Raw genomic sequence first — 20811 nt, forward strand, 5'->3', positions numbered from 1 at the left:
AAAATGTTGAGTAAGGAAGGGATCATACTCTGACAAATACTCTAGAGACCCTAAAAAATTACCATTGTGCACCGAGCCAATGATTTCATCATTTCCACGAAAGGCAAGACCTCTTGATGAAAGGAGTTTAATAGTACTTAAAATTCTGCGAAGAATTTCATGCCAGTACTGTTTTTGAGCCTCGTATTGAATCACAAGAGATTTGTCTACACGTTCTCCAGTCAACTTTCTTCGATTAAGTTTCTCAAGAGAAACGGCATGAGTTTTGCTACTTTCATGGCTGCTTAAATCTCTTTTTGCATGTCGCCAGTCTGAATATCCATCATTTGCCAACAGTGTGGTGGCATCTGATGAAAATAATTTGCAGTGAGCACAAAAGAGTTTAAGCGTTTTTGGCGAATAGCAAAGCCAATCACGCTGAACTTTCTCACCATTCATTTGTTCCCGATAAAACAATGATTTAGTACAATGGCGCACAAAATGTTCACCAGGGAATATTTTTTGGGTATTTGTAAAATCACTGTCCATGAAGTGGCAATCAGCAACCCCCTTATGACACACATATTCCCGCAAAGCTTCTGAAACCTGCCACTCTCCTACATCAGTTGAAAATGATGTTGTTATTGGATGCACATCCACAATTTCTGTGTCATATTCAACTGTTTCACTGGTTTCAGTCTGGAGATCTATTATGTCTGCATGCTCAGCAGATGCACTGGGACTGGTTTCACTTGCACCAGCTTCACTTGTACCAGCTGTAAACTCTCTGGCAGTGGATGTACTTTGACTTACTATAGAGGAACCAGATGGAGTTTTTCTTGAACAAAATTCAGTAATTTTTTTGGTCTTAGCCAATACTTTCTCTAGGTTTTTCTGTTCCTCTTTCTTGGCTTTTAGTTTATCCCATCCACTCTGTTGTTTTTTCATGTTAACCTGAATGACAAGTAAATTGTTACTCGTAACGTAGTTATCTAACTTATTCTATACTAAGCTATGATTTAACTGTGTAAAACACTTTGGAAGTGGTTTGGAGATGGACAAATCTCTTTGCACAGATGAAAATAACACCTTTTACCAAGCAATGCATGCGCAAAACTGTTTTTTTTTTTTTGCTATTCTCAGCTCTATTCTATGTCTGTCGGGTCAGATCATTACAGTGGCAATGTGATCTCACTGAACTGATCTAGTGTTTATTCTAGCACCCGCCATCTTTGAAAATCCATGCAGTTCCTCTTCCCTGCCTGGGGTGTCACTGTCTGCTGAGGTGCTTCTAGCACAGTGTGGTCTGTATATCAGCACTGATATGCAAACCAGACCTATGCTAGAAACACCACAGCAAACAGCGACACCCCAGGCAGGGAAGAGGAACTGCATGGATTTTCAAAGCTAGCGGGTGCTAGAATGAACACTACTGTTCTCTCACATGTTAGTATACAGTACAGTAGCTAGAGGTCTATGTTATTCTGAGTCGTGCATATGAAGAAAGTAAAGACTGTTCTAGATGATCCCTTGCACCTACTGTGCCAATACTGATACTAATGGTGACGCTTTTTGCTCTAAACCAGGGCTGGGCAATAAGCGGCCCTTCAGCTGTTGATGAACTACATATCCCAGCATGCCTTTCATCAGAATCAGCATGGCCAAATAGCAAAACTAAGGCAAGGCATGCTGGACTGTATAGTTCATCAACAGCTGAAGGGCCGCTTATTGCCCACCCCTGCTCTAAACAAATAAATAGGGGGTAGCAGATTTTTGCATTAGTTGAATGGAAACTAAACTCACATTAGCATAAGGTAGTAAATTAGACTTTAACAACTACCGGTAACTACAGATACTTTATATCCAAATCAGAACTACTACTTCATCTTCAATTAAACTAGGCTCTGCATAGAGAAGACCTATTCCCTGCTGTCATTGATATTACTTAGAATATGAAACTATGACTATATAAATAATAATATACACAAACACACACACACACATATATATATATATATATATATATATAACATTACAATATACAGTATACAGATGTAACCATGCTTATCCATCGCCATGGATGGTGCAACTAATGTGTCAGTGAATTGTAAATTAGTGTGCCCACTTTTATCAGTTACTGCCAGACTGCGACTAGTCGCAGCTTGAAAAATAGTGTGGTACTGTATGCAGCGATGCATATGCCCATGCATGTGCACAGCAGCATAGATGAGGATGGCTACATCTGTATGGATATATGTGTGATCTCTACTTACAGCTGCTTGACAAATACTTTTGTATTGTTTAGTAGGATAGACAGAAAAGGGTATCAGCCTCCGAAACTGTACAGATTCCCAAAGGATTTAACGGCTGAGGGAATATACATAGAGGAGTTTATTACAATGTATTACACATATAGCAAAATAAATATAGTTTTCAACTCTATCACAAGTATTTTATGTGTGTGCTTTAAAAATAGGTAAACCTTATTGTTTAAAATGAACAAATATTTTTCCAAAAAAATCAATTAATTAAATATACAGATTAAATAGAAAAATTACAACACTTTCTTCTAATAGTTGACTATCATCCCTAATAGTCCAAGAAACATCATAATCCTTCAGTCGCCTCAGTGGTCTCCCGCTGATACACCATATGATTATAACATTCCTAAATTAAAACCATAATGTAAATAAAGACTCAGCTGTAGATTTGGCAGTCAAATTTGAATTTATTAGGAGCATATATTTAAATCCGCTTAATTCAGCTGAAGTATGGTGGCAGAAAAAGGATGGCTCTACGTATTCCATTCAAATCATACGCTAAACAATTAGCAACCTGCAAATTTCATCTGATATTGCCCAAGGTGCACACAAACCAATAAATCTCAAAAGCTATCAACAATTGGTATCCACTCTACCCTCTAACATGACTACCCACCCGGTAGGCTCAATAACACCATCCCTGTCAGGGTGGTCCGACGACCAAACAAGTCAATGACGGTAAGCACCATAAACCATAACATTAATCAACAACCAAATCTGCATCCGAAGCAGATACTTGCTGTTCTTTCCTGCTGAAAATAGCTGATGTAAAAAAACACACAGACGTGACTAATAAGCAAAGGTGGGTGGGCATACCGAAACAAAGAGGCTATTGTTACAGCCCACAAATCTTACACACCATCTAACTACACACACCTATATTTTATATAGTTCACAGTGGCAATGGAATTGATCTAATCCATGCACGGCACTTCAGACTTTTTTTTTTTTTAGTTTTTGTAAGCAAAAATGAACATCAGCATAAGGCCCATCCACAGGATGCTGTGAGTAGAATGAAGAGATGGGGCTATAAGGTATAGCTGGGCATACACTTGTGCAACGTCTCCCCTTGCAGAAGTCGCACAACCCCCCTTAAGCTGCCTGGTACCTTTCTTGCGTTTATTATTTATTATTATTTTATTAACAGTTTCTCACATATCGCACACATATTCCGCAGCGCTTTACAGAGAATATTTTAACATTCGCATCAGTCCCTGCCCCAGTGGAGCTTACAATCTAAATTCCCTACCACATGTACACGCACACACACATTCTAGGATTAATTTTTGTTGGGAGCCAATTAGCCTACCAGTATATTTTTGGATTGTGGGAGGAAACCCACACCATTACGGGGGGAAAATACAAACTCTGCACAGTTAGGGCCATGGTGGGAATCGAACCCTTGACCACAGTGCTGTGAGGCAGTAATGCTAACCATTACACTGTCCGTACTGTCCCATATATTGCATGCGATCCAAGAAAAGCTTGCCTGGCTTAGCTGCGGTCCAACATTTCTCTCATGCAGCTAATGTGGCTCTCAGGCTCTGTTGCAATGCGCACAGGACTGCGCATCGCAGCAGAGGTGATGCAAATTAGATACTTACCATTCAATTTATCCCCTTTTTTACTTTTTACTCCTTACACACAGCATACTAATGTACTAAGTCTTGAAAAGTGATAAAATGGAAAGTGATAAACCTCCAACCAAGCAGCTCCTAACTTAAATTTTTCAAACAATGCCTGTAACATGGCAGTTAGGAGCTGATTGGCAGATGGTTTATCACTTTCTATTTTATCCCTTTTAAAGGTTAGTACATGTGGCCCTAAAATCTTGGTGATTGGATTTCTGTCTTTACCTTTGGGGATTATACTTTTGAGCAAAGGCACACTGCTAATTGACCATACTGAATGGATTTGTATTCAACTTAATATACACACACACGCATGCATATATATATATATATATATATATATATATATATATGTGTGTAGGAAACAGTGGTGAGCAGCACTCAGCTCCAGTCCTTGTGCGAAATATTGTATGCAAGACGGCGGTGCCTTCCAAAACTTTCGGTGGACCCAAGTTAGAGATATGTTGTAGTCGGCGGCACTCCACCAGAAAAAATAGTCCCACTAAGGTCTTTTAAACCAACGTTTCAAAGCTTTAATTGAAGCTTTGAAACGTTGTTTTCTGGTGGAGTGCCGCCGACTACAATAGCTTTCGCCGACACCCAAAGTTTTGGAAGGCACCGCCGTCTTGCACACAATATTTTGCACGCTGGTGGAGTGCCGCCGACTACAACGTGTGTGTATATATATATATATATATATATATATATATATGTTTGGTTTGCAGGATGGCACTCTATACAATAGGAATTCCGGTGCCAGGAACATAAGGTTTAGAACATAGAAAGCACTTACCCCCCTTAGTTGCAGAAGGATAGGGACTGGCACACGGAGGATGATGATGAAGAAAAAGTTGCTTTATTGCACAAACATAATTGCACACAACGACAGCTGCACACCTGACAGCCGTTTCAACCGTATTGGATGAATACGTACTCTGATGAAAACCGTCCAATACGGTTGAAACGGCTGTCAGGTGTGCAGCTGTCGTGTGCAATTATGTTTGTACAATAAAGCAACTTTTTCTTCATCATCCTCCATGTGCCGGTCCCTATCCTTTTGCAATTAAGGGGGGGGGGGGTGTAAGTGCTTTCTATATATCTATATATATATATATATATATCTATATATATAGATATATAGATATCTATATATATATACACTAGTAATAACGCTCGAAGAAGTTGCCTGGTGAACCATTTGTAAAAATGTGCAAGTCTAAATATAAAACAGAGTGTCCTACCTTAAGTACTGAACAAGTACGGTGTACAAGGTCCCATTCGGGAGGCAGCTCTGCCACGTCTGGCTGCGCTTCCGGCCACGAGGATGCCGGCCCGCTATGGCAGACGGATAGCCGTCCCTCAAGGGCAGTATCACTGTGATGGTAAAAGAATGCTTTTAAACATACAGATACATGCATCAATATAATAACATCTTAATAAATAAAATGGGTAAAAGTGAACTATATAGCATGATATCAACTTAAAGAGAGCCTGACATACTGTTTGATGGGCTGGTTTACTTTCTATAATATTTTCTAGGCTGGTTTGATATCAAGCCAAAGTATAGTGCCTTAACGGTCAAATAGTAGGCATGCAATTGAAGAGAGAGAGAGAGCGAAAGAGATCAAGACGCAGCAAGCCACAGAGCCCGAAGCGTGGCGAGCGCAGCGAGCCCCACGAGGTGACGCGGATGACTTCACATGTAATCCACTGCGCTCGCCACGCTTCGGGCTCGGTGGCTCGCTGCGCTCGACACACTATCTAAGATCAACTACACGGCAACGTGGATAGTGGGGGTATGAAAAGGTCGGAGGACACGTACCGCCACGCTTTGGGTTGGCATCGATAGTGGGGGTGGCGTTAACAATGGTGGTGCATTGGTGCATTTAACATAGTAATCACCCATCAGGTTGGCTGTACAATGTAAAATCGGGTCTGATCTCGTCACATCGCATGCCATTGTAATGGCATGCGATGCGATTTAAAAATTGTACAGAAAGCTCTTAAAACCCTAATATCGGGTCGCATCGCCTACCTTAACTAATGGTATGCGATGGGACCCGATGGGCGCCGTGCTAGAAAACAAGTACCGATTTTATTTGTTTTTATATATATTTATATATAAAATGCAAGAAAAATGCAATAGCACTCAGGAGTCTTAAATAAGCTAGTGCGAATAGCCCTCCACCATGGTCACCACGGCCGCTGAACAACGGGGAGAAGCCGTAAGCCGCCATGTGCGGTGGCCGCGGTGGAGGGCTATTCTCACTACCTAATGGAGGTGGCTACATGTTGATTTATTTCATAATAAGACCCAAGTGCCGCACATCGCATAACTCTGTATTATAGCACTGCCGAAGCACGCTAAAGTGAGGGCACTGGGCACAGATACACCGTTCAGGATCAGAGTGCCGGCATCATCTCATCAATCATATATATATATATATATATATATATATATATATATATATACATACATATACACACACACACATATATATATATATATAAATTATATATATAATATATTTATATATATAATATATATATAATATATTTATATATATAATATATATATAATATATTTATATATATATAATATATATATAATATATTTATATATATATATATATATATATATAATATATATATTAATATAAGATGCAGGCATCTTTACCACTAGCAAGACAGTCACAGCTAGTAGCTACATGACAAAGGCACTCATTTGACCGCCCTGGCCCCTCACCTTATTATTAGAAAGGAGGATGAGGACTCGAGGAGGAGAGGAGGACAATCTTTCATACGGTGAGTGACCCAGCCAGTCTTCAGAGCAGGCCGCCTTCACGGAGCTTAAGTGCGTGACGGCGCTGCCCTGCTTCACGTGACTGGGAGCGGCTGACTGCGGCGTCGGGACCGGGGCCTCCATGGCAACGTCATACGCAACGACGTCACCATGTTCAAGAAGGAGCTAAGGCCACGGCGCAGGGAGGAGGCGGACTAGAAGAGCCTTACACTGTGCTGCTGCGCCGCGGCCGCCATGACAGCCTAGCCAGCGCACAGACACGCTATGTATAAAGCCACACTGACACACAGGTGATTGCAGGGGCAGTTTTGTTGAGACCGGAGGGGGCGGGGGCCGGACTTAGGAGGCTGCAGAAGAAGGGAGAAAAATGTCCTATCATCTGCAGCAGAAAATCACTGCAGAGGCTGTGGGCCTATTTTCACTGTGGGCCTGGAGCTGTAGCTCCGTCAGCCCCATTGTTAATCCGGCTCTGCATATATGTTTTTATAATTCTTATAGTCACATCTCAAGCTTGGCCCCTATGTTGAGTAAATGCATGCGGGCAGTAGCCTGCCGTACAGCCTAGCAGACTACCCTTTAAATGCAAATCGTATATATTGGATACACACTCACATACACACTGTGCAAGTCGGTTGGGTGGTATTCGTGTATATAGACGGTAGTGCACTTTATAGATTTTTGGACAGACTATATGTACAGACAGTTAATATTAAGATCAGCGCCTCTTGATGGTGCTTTGTACAATTAGTGGTGCTTTATATATGTATCAATCTGCGCTAAATAGTGCTAGCCATATTTGTAAGAGCACACACTAATATTGTATGCATAGGCACCGATGCATTAATACAGCGCTAGTCGGACTAAATGACAAAAGGCAATATCAGGGATCTTAGTCCTCCCTCTCGTATGTACAGTGATGCCTTTTACCAATGCTTGCAATCTTTAAAGTAACGCCTTTAATTTACAGGCGCCGGAGCGCTATAGAGTACTGGCCTGGCTGGCAGCACACGCTGTCAGGGATCTAGTCCCTATCCTGTGCATGCGTCTCAGCGCCTTTGATGCGCACTCGTCTAACTTCAGATACGGCAACAATTAACAGGTACTGGAATGCGCTTACACCATTTACACTGACACATAATACATAACGGTTAACAGAGCAACATTGCCGATGCGCATTTCGCCCTGTCGTCTTTTTCAAGGCTAAACCTAGTACCTAGGTTTAGCCTTCAAAAAGCCTTGATAAATGGCCAGACTGACTATCACCACATAACAGTTCACATAGCCCTTTCCACATTTATTTTCCTGTTTAATACTTTTCTACTAATGCACATTTTCACTTATCCTGCTTACTTTTATTAATATTGGGATTGTATTTTTTATTTTAGTTTGCTCCTGAGAATTAAAGCAAGTTATGCTTATACTTGTTGAGGGAGGGCTGTTTCTCCTCTAACCTGGCTTAGGAATACTATTGTAATACCCTAGTTAATTACTAGTTGTAATCAGGGCTATTTTTCAGTAGGCTCCAGCAGGAACTGAGGCCCTTATTCTAGTTCACTCTTTCTGACAAAATATTTCTTAGATGGACAAAACCATGTGCACTGCAGGTGAGGCAGGTATAAAACCCCACCCAAATCTAATTATCTCTGCACATGTAACACCTGCCTCACCTGCAGTGCACATGGTTTTGTCCATTTAAGAAATATTTTGTCAGAAAGAGTGAACTAGAATAAGGGCCTCAGTTCCTGCTGGAGCCTGCTGAAAAATAGCCCTGGTTGTAATATCCTGTACATGGGGGGGGGGGGGATTTTGTTTGTTACATTAAGTTGCTATATGGCCATCACCCCGATCGGTCCATACATCTGCTATCCCTCAGTTTCTGGGGTGGGAGGGGTAGATTAGATTTTTGGCATAGTTTGGCTAGAATTGTCTATATCCTAGGGCCACTAATTTACTTCCTTCCTATAGTCTGTAGTAGTTAATGGGGAAGGTTTATTTTATGGGATCCAGGGGGTGGGTTGTACAGGGTGGGGGGTTATGTGGTAGGTTTGTTTTGGGTTTTGTTTATTGTGTATTTTTTATTTTTAGTAGCTGGGTATATATATTTGATTTGTTTTGATGCTGCAATACACCTCAATGTATATTTTTTCAGTTTCAATATACATGGGTAGGTACTGTTGACTCTCTTCTAAGACTTATATATATAATGTATACATTTCGTGTTGCCTCCTGTGTGATGTACCCGAATGGCGCCTCGGGTATATCGGCCACTACCATTGTGATACAGCGGTAATCTATGTGCCCTGCAACTGATATATATTTACCTTACCTACTGCATATACTGTATATTCTGTCTTTGTTACATTTACTGACATAAAATAAAGGTGTATATCCTCACCATGAAAACTGAACTTTGTAATATATAGAGTAGAGTTTCATATTGTTTTTGCTTCTACTTTATGCTTTTGACATAAATAAAAATAACTTGTTATATACTGTATCACTATCTTTTGAGGCAGAGCATTTATCAGAAAGATAACTTTACAATTAGTTTAGTTTCATGTCTTCTGTGAATTTTGCATTGGTCATTTGTATGCTTGACATCACTTTCAATTACTGGTGGTTGTTACATTACATACCTTGGGTGTATGCCAGTGTATAGATTATTTCAATGAAATCAATTCACAAACACCCTGAAATAGGTTCTCAGACCTTATCATGAGGGCTGGTATAATAAGAACGGTAAGGGGCTTTACCTAAAACCTTGTTATAGAAACTGATATAAATGGAAGGAACAGATGGCTCACTCAGTCATTTACAAGTTTTGTTGCCTACAATTCTGTGTAAATGCAATCTGCCTGCAGTCTCAAGTGAGATTGTTCATCATTTTTTATCCTGATAAAGGTGTAGGCTATCACAGTGTGCTATGGTGTGGGTAATTAGGGGTGTATCCTGATTTTGCTTCTGAAAATTGACATTTAAAAGCAATCCTGGGGGTCAGAGGTTTGCTCAGAGACGAGGGGCAGTTGCACAGTTTCTGTTCTGTCCCCCTCCTCTTTATGGTCATATTTTTATTTTACATACAGCACAACTGCAGTAAAATTAGAGCCATCTACTGGGTCATGAAGGTCCCACTGCAGAATGCAGTGTTAGGGGCCCATGTTTGGGAGTGTGACCGGTCTCAAGAAGGGTCGTGGCAAGCCACCGCAGTGGTTTGCCGAACCATAATTTTATATTTATAAGTATAAATTCTGGTAGGGTATGCATGATAATTTACCAGATTAATAACAGCAATGCCATTTAGAATATACACCACACTCATGTGTAGCATGAAGTAACATTTCTAATGTATATTGCAAATACACAGTGTGTAACCTGATCACTAGAGCAAGAGAAGGGGCCCCCGGGCAGTGGGACCTACCAGGAGTTTCCCCCGTGGGCAAGTCTAGCACTGAAGTAGAGCAAATTTTACCATGCAGCATGTATACAGGGCCGGATTAAGGTCTGTGGGGGCCCCCGGACAACAAACTTGTGGGGGTCCCTATGAATAAAAGTTAGATGTATGGACCCCCGGGTCCTCTCAACTAAGGCTCCACTCACCTGTCCTGAGCTCCTGGCTTACTGCATACTCTGCAATGCTCCTCTTTACACAAGTCCCCTGTCTCTTCACCAGAGACTGGAGGGGTAGCTTGGAGATGGAGTTCATTTAACAGCAGACCCCTCTGCACAGCATGCAGTGTATACACCGCAGGGCTCTCCTTCTGCGGGACTATTATTACTCACTGCCTTCAGCTGCCGGCGCTTCTGTCTGTGCCGGGCCCTGGGCTCTCCCGGCTACTGCTGCAGCACTGCTAATACAAAAAAGTGACACTCGGAAAATGGCTGCCCCCATACTGCAGACAGTTTTTAGTCTCACTTTTCAGCCATTTTCCAAGTGTCACTTTTCATTAGCAGCAGTAGCCGGGGGAAAGCCGGGACCCGGCGCAGACGGATGTGTCAGGAGGTAACCCCCCCGCTGTACCCCGGTTCCGACCAGATGCACCCCGGCTCCCCTGCGCTTGCAAAATAATCATGACCACACGGCTGTGCTGAAGGTGACAGGACGCCGATCCTCACCAGATGCCAGCGTATCTGAGTGGATCAGCAGTGCCTTGACAGTGAGCACACGCGGCGGGGGGGGGGGGGGGGATTGTTTACCCTGGGGGGGTTGTTTACCCTAGGGGGGGGGGGTGCATTTTCGGCAGGGGGGTGCAGAATTAATAGTTCCGCCACTGGAGATAAGTCAAAACTATTAAGAATCACAAATTACATATACCAATATAAAAACACATAGTCCATATCTATATAAAGAAATTCTTCTTTCACAGCATTTAGCAAGATATATTTTAGCTGTAAATGTAGCACAATATTTCTCAGTATTAAATAAGCTCTAGTAAACGTATGAATTAAAATAAAAAATGACTCCGTTCCCTAATGACACAATAGAAGAAGCCTGATTTTGGACTTTTCTTTTACAGATTTAGGATTTGAAAAATCTAGAATGTTGACATTTACGGGCAGCATCCCTTTGGTACCTAGCAGAAATAACAAAGTCAGAATCATTATCAATATTAAAAGTGAATAGAACATTGTCTATTGTATACAGAGACTACCCTGCTATGCATAAGCTAGCTGACATTTCATTCATCCCAATGTCTGCCACTAGCTGCTATCGGCAGAATTTGTTGCCTGAACTATTCCTTCCAGCACAAATCTTTTGTTTTCCCAAAATGTTTTTTTAAGGTCAATGCAATAGAATTTATACATGCAATTTGTCCTTTGCAGTTATAATAAAACACCCAGATCTGTCACTCTGTGACTGTGTAGTATAACGCTGGGTGGACTCCTAGAGTGACAGATTAAGGCTAATAGCCTATCACCGCAGCACTTGCCGAGATCACCCCTCCCACACCTGACCAACAGCACCACCGGACACCCTCCTCCACCTGTGGAAACCCCGCACCGGCTACCCCCCCACCCATGATACTAATGCACCCACCCACGACACCCCCGCACCCAGACATCCTCAATCCACAGTACCCCTGCACCCGCCTATCCCCCACCCACAGTACTAGGGATGCCAATCCCGGGGCATTTTTTAAATCCCGGGAATCGGGATTGAAAAATGCTCAATCCCGGGATTCCCGGGATCCCGGGATTGGCATCTCTAAGCAGTTTAAGCCAAAAAACCATGTACAAAGAAGCCCAGTCCCCCCGCTCCAGCCGCCCCGCACATTCATTTACTTACACGGGCAGCAGGGAGCAGGGCAGACATTCTGCAGATAGGAGCGGAGGGCGGGCGGCCGACGCTGCCAGGTCCGGACTCAGGGCAGACATTCTGATGATAGGAGCGGGTGGCGTCGGCAGCGGTAGCAGCAGCAGCAGAGCCGCCCGGAAGGCGGGCGGCCGACGCTGCCAGGTCCAGGCTCAATGGTGAGAGATGATTCTGGAGCGGGTATGGGCAGTCCGACCTGCGCAGCGTGATGGTCAGAGGTCACGCTGCGCAGGTCGGACTGCCCATACCCGCGCCAGTCTGGGGATCAGGAACTCCTGGGTAGCGTCTGAGCACTCGCTCGGACGCTGCCCGGCATTAGATATGCGCATGCGCATCTAATCCCGAAATCCCGGGATTGGAAGATCCAATCCCGGGATTCAAATCCCGGCGTTTTTTAGGCCAAATCCCGGGATCCCGCCGATCCCGATCCCGATCCCGGGATTGGCCACCCTACACAGTACCCCACCCACAGCAGGGTATACTCCATATAATTCTAACCATACTTCACGCAATAAAGGCGTTCATAGGATAAGGGTACAGAGCCCCTTACGACGGTGTGAAGAGCGCCCGTAGGGCTCGATGAATCACCTAGAAATAATAATGGTACTTGTGTAGATTCACGGCGGCAGCCTAAGCTATGCTGCCAGCGTAGCCCAACGGCTGCCTAGCATAGTCAGTGTAGTGTCCCCGCGGCAGCCCTGCGTAGTTTGCGTAGTGTCCCCTTCAGGCAGCGTAGTCACCGTACTGTCCCTGCGAGCTGCAGCTATGTCCCCTTCGTCCCTGGCAAGCCTAGTGAGCGCCTCTCACACAGTGCCAGTAACCGCCAGATCCCCTGCGCTGGCAGACGCCGGCGGAAAGACGATCATGCAGGTGCCGGCGGAGAGGCGCTCCAACTGCCTGAGACACACAAGCATTTCAGACGCTTGTGCATCTCAGTAATTGGTGTGTGGCGAGCGCAGCAAGCCACAAAGCCCGAAGCGTGGCGAGTGCAGCGGATTACTTAACGTGTATTCCACGTCCCCGCGTGGGGCTCGCTGCGCTCGCCATGCTTCAGGCTCGGTGGAGAGCTCAGCTTGCCACACTTCATATGATCAATTCCACACCGGTGTGGATAGTGGGGGTATGAACAGGTCGGGAGGACGCATTGCACTCGCCACGCTTCGGGCTGGCATGGATAGTGGGGGTGTTTAAAGAAAACATTCACACCTGGCATATCCTACATCTAAAACACTAATGATGTCATGTGTTAACTGGCAACTAGATTTTAGTGAACGATAAAGAAGAAAAAAAAAACAATAAACAATGTTCAATAATAGCAAATAACAAGTCCAAGAAACTATAAAAACAGTCATTCTTCACTTTCTGCAGTCCCTTCAAATGCAGCTGATGTTGATGCAGCTGCATCAGATGATTTGTCGGCCGTTGGGACCAGAGTTAGTGAGTGTAAAATGTGCAGGAAAGGGTTCTCTGCACCAAGGGTTTTGCACCAAACAAACTTCTGCAGGTAGGAGTCAAGGTATTGGCGCGCAGTGCCACTCTGTCTCTTGTTCCTCCACTTGCATGAGCCACATAGCCTTTCAATATTTTGGGTATGAACCCAGTGTCTGGGTCCATGAAATTGTAGCGGTGGTTGATGCATGCATGATAGTACCCCGCTTGCTCAAGTTGTTGTACGCGCGCCAACAGTCTAAGTATATGGTTTTTCAATATGCTTTTGGATGGCGATCATCAGGGTGCTGGCATCACGGCTGGCCACTGGTGTTACGAAACATTCACCTATCTCACGGGATATGCCACCAGAGCCACTGCTGAGGCAGGACATGTCCAAAAGGATTTTTGTGCTGGACAAATAAACTTTCATCCACCTCAACAATTTTGTCAGGTCCGCCAATCCGGCATTGTGGCTGTGACATCAAATCGAGGGTACACGCCTCCCGCATAAGGTTGTTATAAATCACAGCTTTTTTTGGAAATCATGACATGGCGCTCAAGAAAATATGAAGGGTCATAAATGTCAGGTGACATCCACGAAACCATTGTGCGGCCTGGAGACTGACCTTCTTGCCACAGCTTCTTATGTGGCAGCGGGCATCATAGGATGCCTGTTGACACAGGTCTGTGTCTCTGGCAGCAAGTGGTGGCGTTGTAAAAACTCCTTCACCATCTGTGGCAGGTTAAAGATGGTTAATGCTTCGGCAGCCATAACTGACACAATGAAATAAGTGGTGACAGAATGCTGACTAAATACGCTAACTACGTAAGCTCCGGCTAGCCACGAATATACTGACTATGCTGACTACACGCTAACTGCGTAACGCTGACTGACTACGCTAACTACGTAAGCTCCGGCTAGCCACAAATATACTGACTATGCTGACTACACGCTAACTGCGTAACGCTGACTGACTGTGCTAACTACATAAGCTCCGGCTAGCCGCGCTGCGGTATGCTGATTCTGACAGGGATGCTGACTAAGCTAACTACGCTGGCCGCGGGAACACTATGCTGATTCTGGTGTTACGAAACATTCACCTATCTCACGGGATATGCCACCAGAGCCACTGCTGAGGCAGGACATGTCCAAAAGGATTTTTGTGCTGGACAAATAAACTTTCATCCACCTCAACAATTTTGTCAGGTCCGCCAATCCGGCATTGTGGCTGTGACATCAAATCGAGGGTACACGCCTCCCGCATAAGGTTGTTATAAATCACAGCTTTTTTTTGGAAATCATGACATGGCGCTCAAGAAAATATGAAGGGTCATAAATGTCAGGTGACATCCACGAAACCATTGTGCGGCCTGGAGACTGACCTTCTTGCCACAGCTTCTTATGTGGCAGCGGGCATCATAGGATGCCTGTTGACACAGGTCTGTGTCTCTGGCAGCAAGTGGTGGCGTTGTAAAAACTCCTTCACCATCTGTGGCAGGTTAAAGATGGTTAATGCTTCGGCAGCCATAACTGACACAATGAAATAAGTGGTGACAGAATGCTGACTAAATACGCTAACTACGTAAGCTCCGGCTAGCCACGAATATACTGACTATGCTGACTACACGCTAACTGCGTAACGCTGACTGACTACGCTAACTACGTAAGCTCCGGCTAGCCACAAATATACTGACTATGCTGACTACACGCTAACTGCGTAACGCTGACTGACTGTGCTAACTACATAAGCTCCGGCTAGCCGCGCTGCGGTATGCTGATTCTGACAGGGATGCTGACTACGCTAACTACGCTGGCCGCGGGAACACTATGCTGATTCTGACAGGGACGATACGCTGATTACGTAACTGCAGCCATGAAACTACACAAGTACCATAATAATTGGTGACCAGTGGTGCCAGTAATATATACATGCTGGCAGATGCAGATGACCTTGGACAACACAAACACAAACAAAGGAACTGCTATATGTGTGCAGGTATTTAATATACAGAGCTGATTTGTGTTATAATCATGCACAATCAAATAAGCCACTGTAGCAAGACGACATACTGCATAATGACTATGGTAAAAATCAAAAGGAGCCATAAGGTTAAAGTAAAGTGTTTAGTAAATGTTGAAAGTTGCATGTGATAATTGAAAGTATCTTTGTGTTTACAATTTTTTATAAATCATTTTATCAGTCTTGGATTAAAGTATTGTCATACAGTATAAACACAGCTTTTTCTAATGGTACTCAACAATAGTACACAGTACTGGCACATTTTTAAAGATACTTTATAATGCTTATAACTAGTTCCAGAACAGGAAGACACCAGTGACATAGGAGAGATGGAACAAATCTTCTAAAAAGTGGACATGTGAAGAATTTTCCCATAGCAACCAATCTGCTTCTATATATCATATTATAGAACTAGTGAGCCTGCTTGAAGCAAAAGCTTAGAAAGCTAGTCTGCTACCTTCTGTGTTTGTCCATGTGTGAGAAAGAGATGTAGTTTCACTCTCTGCCAGCAGATGGCAGTGTTTTAGAGACTGACAGACTCTAGACATATATATAGATGATGTACATGATAAATGCTCAGTGGCATAAGTTCGTTCCAGTTGCCCGGAGGCAAGTTATATATTGGTGCCCCCCCCCCCCCCTCCCCACACACACACACACACACACACACACACACACACACACACACACACACACACACACACACACACACACACACACACACACACACACACACACACACACACACACACACACACACACACACCTTAGATAACCTTATAAAATATATGTTTCTGTTCAGAAATTTAGATAGATAGATAGAGAATACATATATATTTCAGAACTCAAAATCAAACTCAGAATGAAATATCCTTGGCCTTTAAATAACTGATTTAAACTTGCAGGGGGAGGAGAGGTGCCCCCTTGGGAGCAAGAGCCCGGCGGCAGATGACTCCATTGCCTCCCAGAGTTCTGCCTCTGTAAATGCTAGATACAGTAAAGCTGGCTGGTTGTTTTGGAAAACTTTTGCACTTGTCCACTTACTCACTTCTTCACATTGTAGAAGGTTCGATTAATTTCCCAAAAAATTTCAGAAATGAATAAGAAGACTTGTCATTACCGGGTCTTGTGCTGTTCCTCTGTGGCTGTCCATGTCTTCACTGTCTGACTGCGGTACTCCAAAAGTGTTTAGGTACTTACATGTGTTATATTATGTATAATAATTTCCTACTGAACCATAAAGGCTTGGGATTGTTGGGTCTACGACAACTAGGTCGACAAGCATTGGGTCAAGGTCGACATGGGTCTAGGTCAACATGACATTAGGTCGACACAAATATTAGGTCGACATGGGCTAGGTCGACAGTCAAAAGGTCGACATGGGGTTTTTCACTGTTTTTTTGACCCAAATGTAGACACAGTTGACATGGACACAGTTTGAAGTGCACCACATCCCCTCGCATCGCTCGGCACACTATTGTATTCTCCCTTCATGACCTAGTGGATGGTAAGGCATGACATACCGCCTGTCGGCACATGTCAGCTCCAAAAACAGTGAAAAACCCCATGGTGACCTTTTGACTGTCGACCTAACCCATGTCAACCTAATGCTTGTGTCGACCTAATGTCATGTTGCCATTGACCCATGTCGACCTTGACCCATGTCGACCTTGCTGCATGTCGAACTAGTGGTGTCGACCCAATGCTTGTCGACCTAGTTGTTGTAGACCTAATGACCGTATCCCACCATAAGCACCTCCATCTTGGATTGGACTACATGATCCACTAGGCCAACCAGCTTTGGCAACTTCAGTGACATGTTTTGCCCAGCCTACATTAAACGTACTTAGTGCACCCTATTTAAAGCTGAGCACAACATCTCTTATAGGGCCAGATGTATCAAGCTTCAAAAAGTGATAAAATGGAGGGTGATAAAAAAAAGTTATTGCATGTGAACACTCAGCAACCTGGGATATTGTACGGACAGGGTAACGGTTAGCATTACTGCCTCACAGCACTGAGGGCATGGGTTTGATTCCCAACAACATTGGCGCCAAACAAAATTAACCCTAGAATGTCTGTGTGTTCATGTATATATGTTAGGGAATATAGATTGTAAGCTCCACTGAGGCAGGGACTAATGTGAATGTTCAAATATTCTTTGTAAAGCGCTGCGGAATATATATAAGAAACTGTTAATAAATAAATAAAGTGCCACAGCAAAAAAAGGGTCATATTCTACTGGAGATAAAGACAAGGGCGCCAAAGAATAGGAGCTGTTTTTCAGAAAAAAGCTGCTGCTCAATTTCAGGGGTAGTCAGTCCCTGACAACAAAACCTAAGGAAAACAGAAGAATACAAATAGAGCAGCGCTTTTTACCAAAATGTAAAACACAAATGCAATTGAGATTGTTAATATTTATATGAAAAACACATTAGTACAATTATACATGAAATACACATAAAATAAAAAATAATAAAGGTAAAAATTTATAAAAACTGATTGAATTGTTCACTCTTGGAAGTATTATATATAATGTAAAATGTCACTGGCTCAGTGGGGCAGTTATGAGGTATGTGCACATTACCAAATATGTAGATGGTGGCTCACTGTCCAAGGTGTTTTTGGAGATAAGGAAGGTAACACAGGTCCTCTCTAGTATCACAGTCTCCTGATATGGTGCCGCTGGAGGTAACTGTGTAAGGGTCCTGATGTCAAATCCCAAACATCCCAAAGGTCCTCTCTGCTGGTGCGGCGCCCCCTGTAGCCGCTGGAGGAAACACAGTGGGACAACAAGGAGAAGGTGATATTTCTCTGTTTAGGTATTTGCTTCAATGATGGTAGGTTACATCTGCTGAAATTACCCTGGTTGAGCAACCTGGCATTTCAGCCCAGGTAGTTGCGCTTGTAGAGAAAACTAGTAAGCTGGGTTCATTTGACCCAGGCACGTTCACAGCAATGGAGCAGCCGGTGCTTGGAAATAATTCCTCTCCAGTTGCCAGCTCGGGACCCGCCTCCAGTGACATCACCAATCTAGCAATGTGAAATGGGTCTCAAGCTGGGTTGCACCTGAGTGTAAAAGGGGTACTAGAGGATCAGTGCAATAACTCCTGGCTCAGGACCTGCTCCATTTTATACCCTTTTCAGAACGCCAAATTAACCCGGGTTATTGCCGTGCCAACCAGGGTTGATCTGCAGTGTGAAAGCACCACAGACACATTTCCTGGGTTGAGCAACCCGGCATTTCAACCCTGGTCCCAACCATGGTTGAACACGGCTGTGACCTAGGTTGCTGTGCAGTGTGCATGGGTAACCCCATTGTTCCAGTTAATGGAGGCCCATGCCTTATGTAGTGTCTAATTTTGATATGTCATTGTGATTTTGATAGTACACCAACTATACCCTTCAGTAGGTTGTGCTTACTTAACGTAACAAATGGATACATATCCTGGTATATTATTGTGAACAAATTATGACTTGTTCACTGTTAGGTCTCTACACTCTTTGACTGTTGATACCCACTGCGTATACACAAATTTTGCTTTAATATTATTGCAGATTAACAAAAAATGTACAAATTTTAGATGAGTCTACCTCAGTCTGAGAATATTCTCTGTCAAGGAATATCTTTATACTCTGTGTGATATTTCTTAACATTACTAACATAACTGTTACAGTATGTGTTATGTGTTTGTGTGAAATGTGTCACGGGATGAAGTATTCATATTTTATCATTTAAATTATTAAATGTTAAGTTTTAATTGAATATAAATTTGTACCCCCACAAAAAAGTACATAGCCCACTCAGCCCAGTGGAAAAGATGGCCCTGATATATTGCTGATACCAAGGCCTCAAGCAGGGATGTAATAGCCTGTAATGCAGGGGTGGGAAACTTTTTTTGTGCCAAGGGCCGTTTGTATGGGGAAAAAATCCTTTGGGGGCCATATGTAAAAATGTGTCTTAGAAATCGTCCTGCTGCAGCTATCCCACACTCCGGCGGCTGCCGCTGAATAGGAGTGACAGTCTCCGGCTACTGTTGACTAAGAGGAATCTCGCGAGAACTACCAACCTCTCGCGAGAATTCCCCTGTACTTGACTCCCAGCCGAGCCGCCAGGCAGGAGTTTTCTCTCCTCCTCACGCCAGAAAATGCAGGGACTAGGCTGGTGTAAAAGGGGCCAGCCTGAGTAAATCTCTGCATTTTCTGGTGTGAAAGGGATATTATTTCAAATAGACGGGACCTGCATTGCTCTGAATACAGCTGGGCAGCCCCCTGCTCTCTGTCCGGCTGTCAATGGCTGTCATTTCTGCCCTGTGGTGGCTGTCCCCCAGTTACCGCAAGCATGTATTCCCCCTTGGCAATGAGCACGCAATCCCACATGGCAATGAGCATGGAACCCCTGGCAATGAGAATGGAACCCCTGACAATGAGCATGGAACCCCTGGCAATGAGCATATAGGTAAGCAGCACTTATGTAGCATAATTTTTAATAGGCGTTATGGTGTTTGGCATAATACGTAATGGACATTATGGTGTGTGGCTTAACATATAATGGGCATTATGGTGTAAATTTTTAATGCGCGCCTTTGGTGTGCAATGCATCTGTTTATAAAGCATGTTGTGCATTATTGCTCAATCTGTTTGGTATAGTGTGTATTTTGGCTCAATCCATGTGGCAAAATGTGAATTCTGCCTTAATCTGTGTGGCATAACATGAATTTTGACTGAATCCGTGTGCCATAGTGTGAATTTTGGCTCATTCCATGTGGCATAATGTGTAAGAGGCAAGTAAAGTATAAGGGGGTTACTATTGTGTTGCATGATTTGTATAAGGGGTATATGGTGTGGTAAACTTAGGTGACCACATAAAAGGTGCTGAAATGTTGTCTACCAAGTTTTGACTTTCAGTATTTTTTTTATGACTGCAGTGCCACCTCACCCCGCAAGTATGTTAGGACATCGGCATCCTGTGGGTGCACCTTTGGAGGGCACCCACCAATATATCTCCCTGCATTTTTCCTATGCCAGCCCAATGCATTTTCCAGGCATATATAATTAGTTGAAAGTATTTACACAAATAGAGACACACCCATGAGCAGACCCCCTAAACACTGGTCTTGCCCCCCACATTCTTAGGTGCTGGCCACAACCCCTATTATTGCGCATAATAGGCCCTTGATAATTCTCAGCTCCAGGCCCATTTAGACCTTAATCTGGCACTGTTTATAAGGCAAAACCAGAATGACTTATTCTTGTAAATAAATGGCGCCTTAAAAATATGGGCATTCTTGCCCAAAGTCCAGCACTTCTGGCG

General features: G+C 43.6%; 1 long non-coding RNA gene across 1 annotated transcript; it reads right to left on the reverse strand.

Moving 5' to 3' along the window:
• Window positions 1–312: 312 nt before the first annotated feature.
• Window positions 313–5310, reverse strand: LOC146007090 (uncharacterized). Its single transcript, XR_014444233.1, has 3 exons — window positions 5173–5310; window positions 2253–2346; window positions 313–933 (listed from the first exon to the last, which is right to left on the reverse strand). It is a non-coding gene; the product is annotated as an uncharacterized LOC146007090 (long non-coding RNA).
• Window positions 5311–20811: the final 15501 nt, after the last annotated feature.

Source organism: Crinia signifera, chromosome 6 (assembly GCF_055691185.1).
Source record: "Crinia signifera chromosome 6, ASM5569118v1, whole genome shotgun sequence".
NCBI classification, from domain to species: Eukaryota; Metazoa; Chordata; class Amphibia; order Anura; family Myobatrachidae; genus Crinia; species Crinia signifera.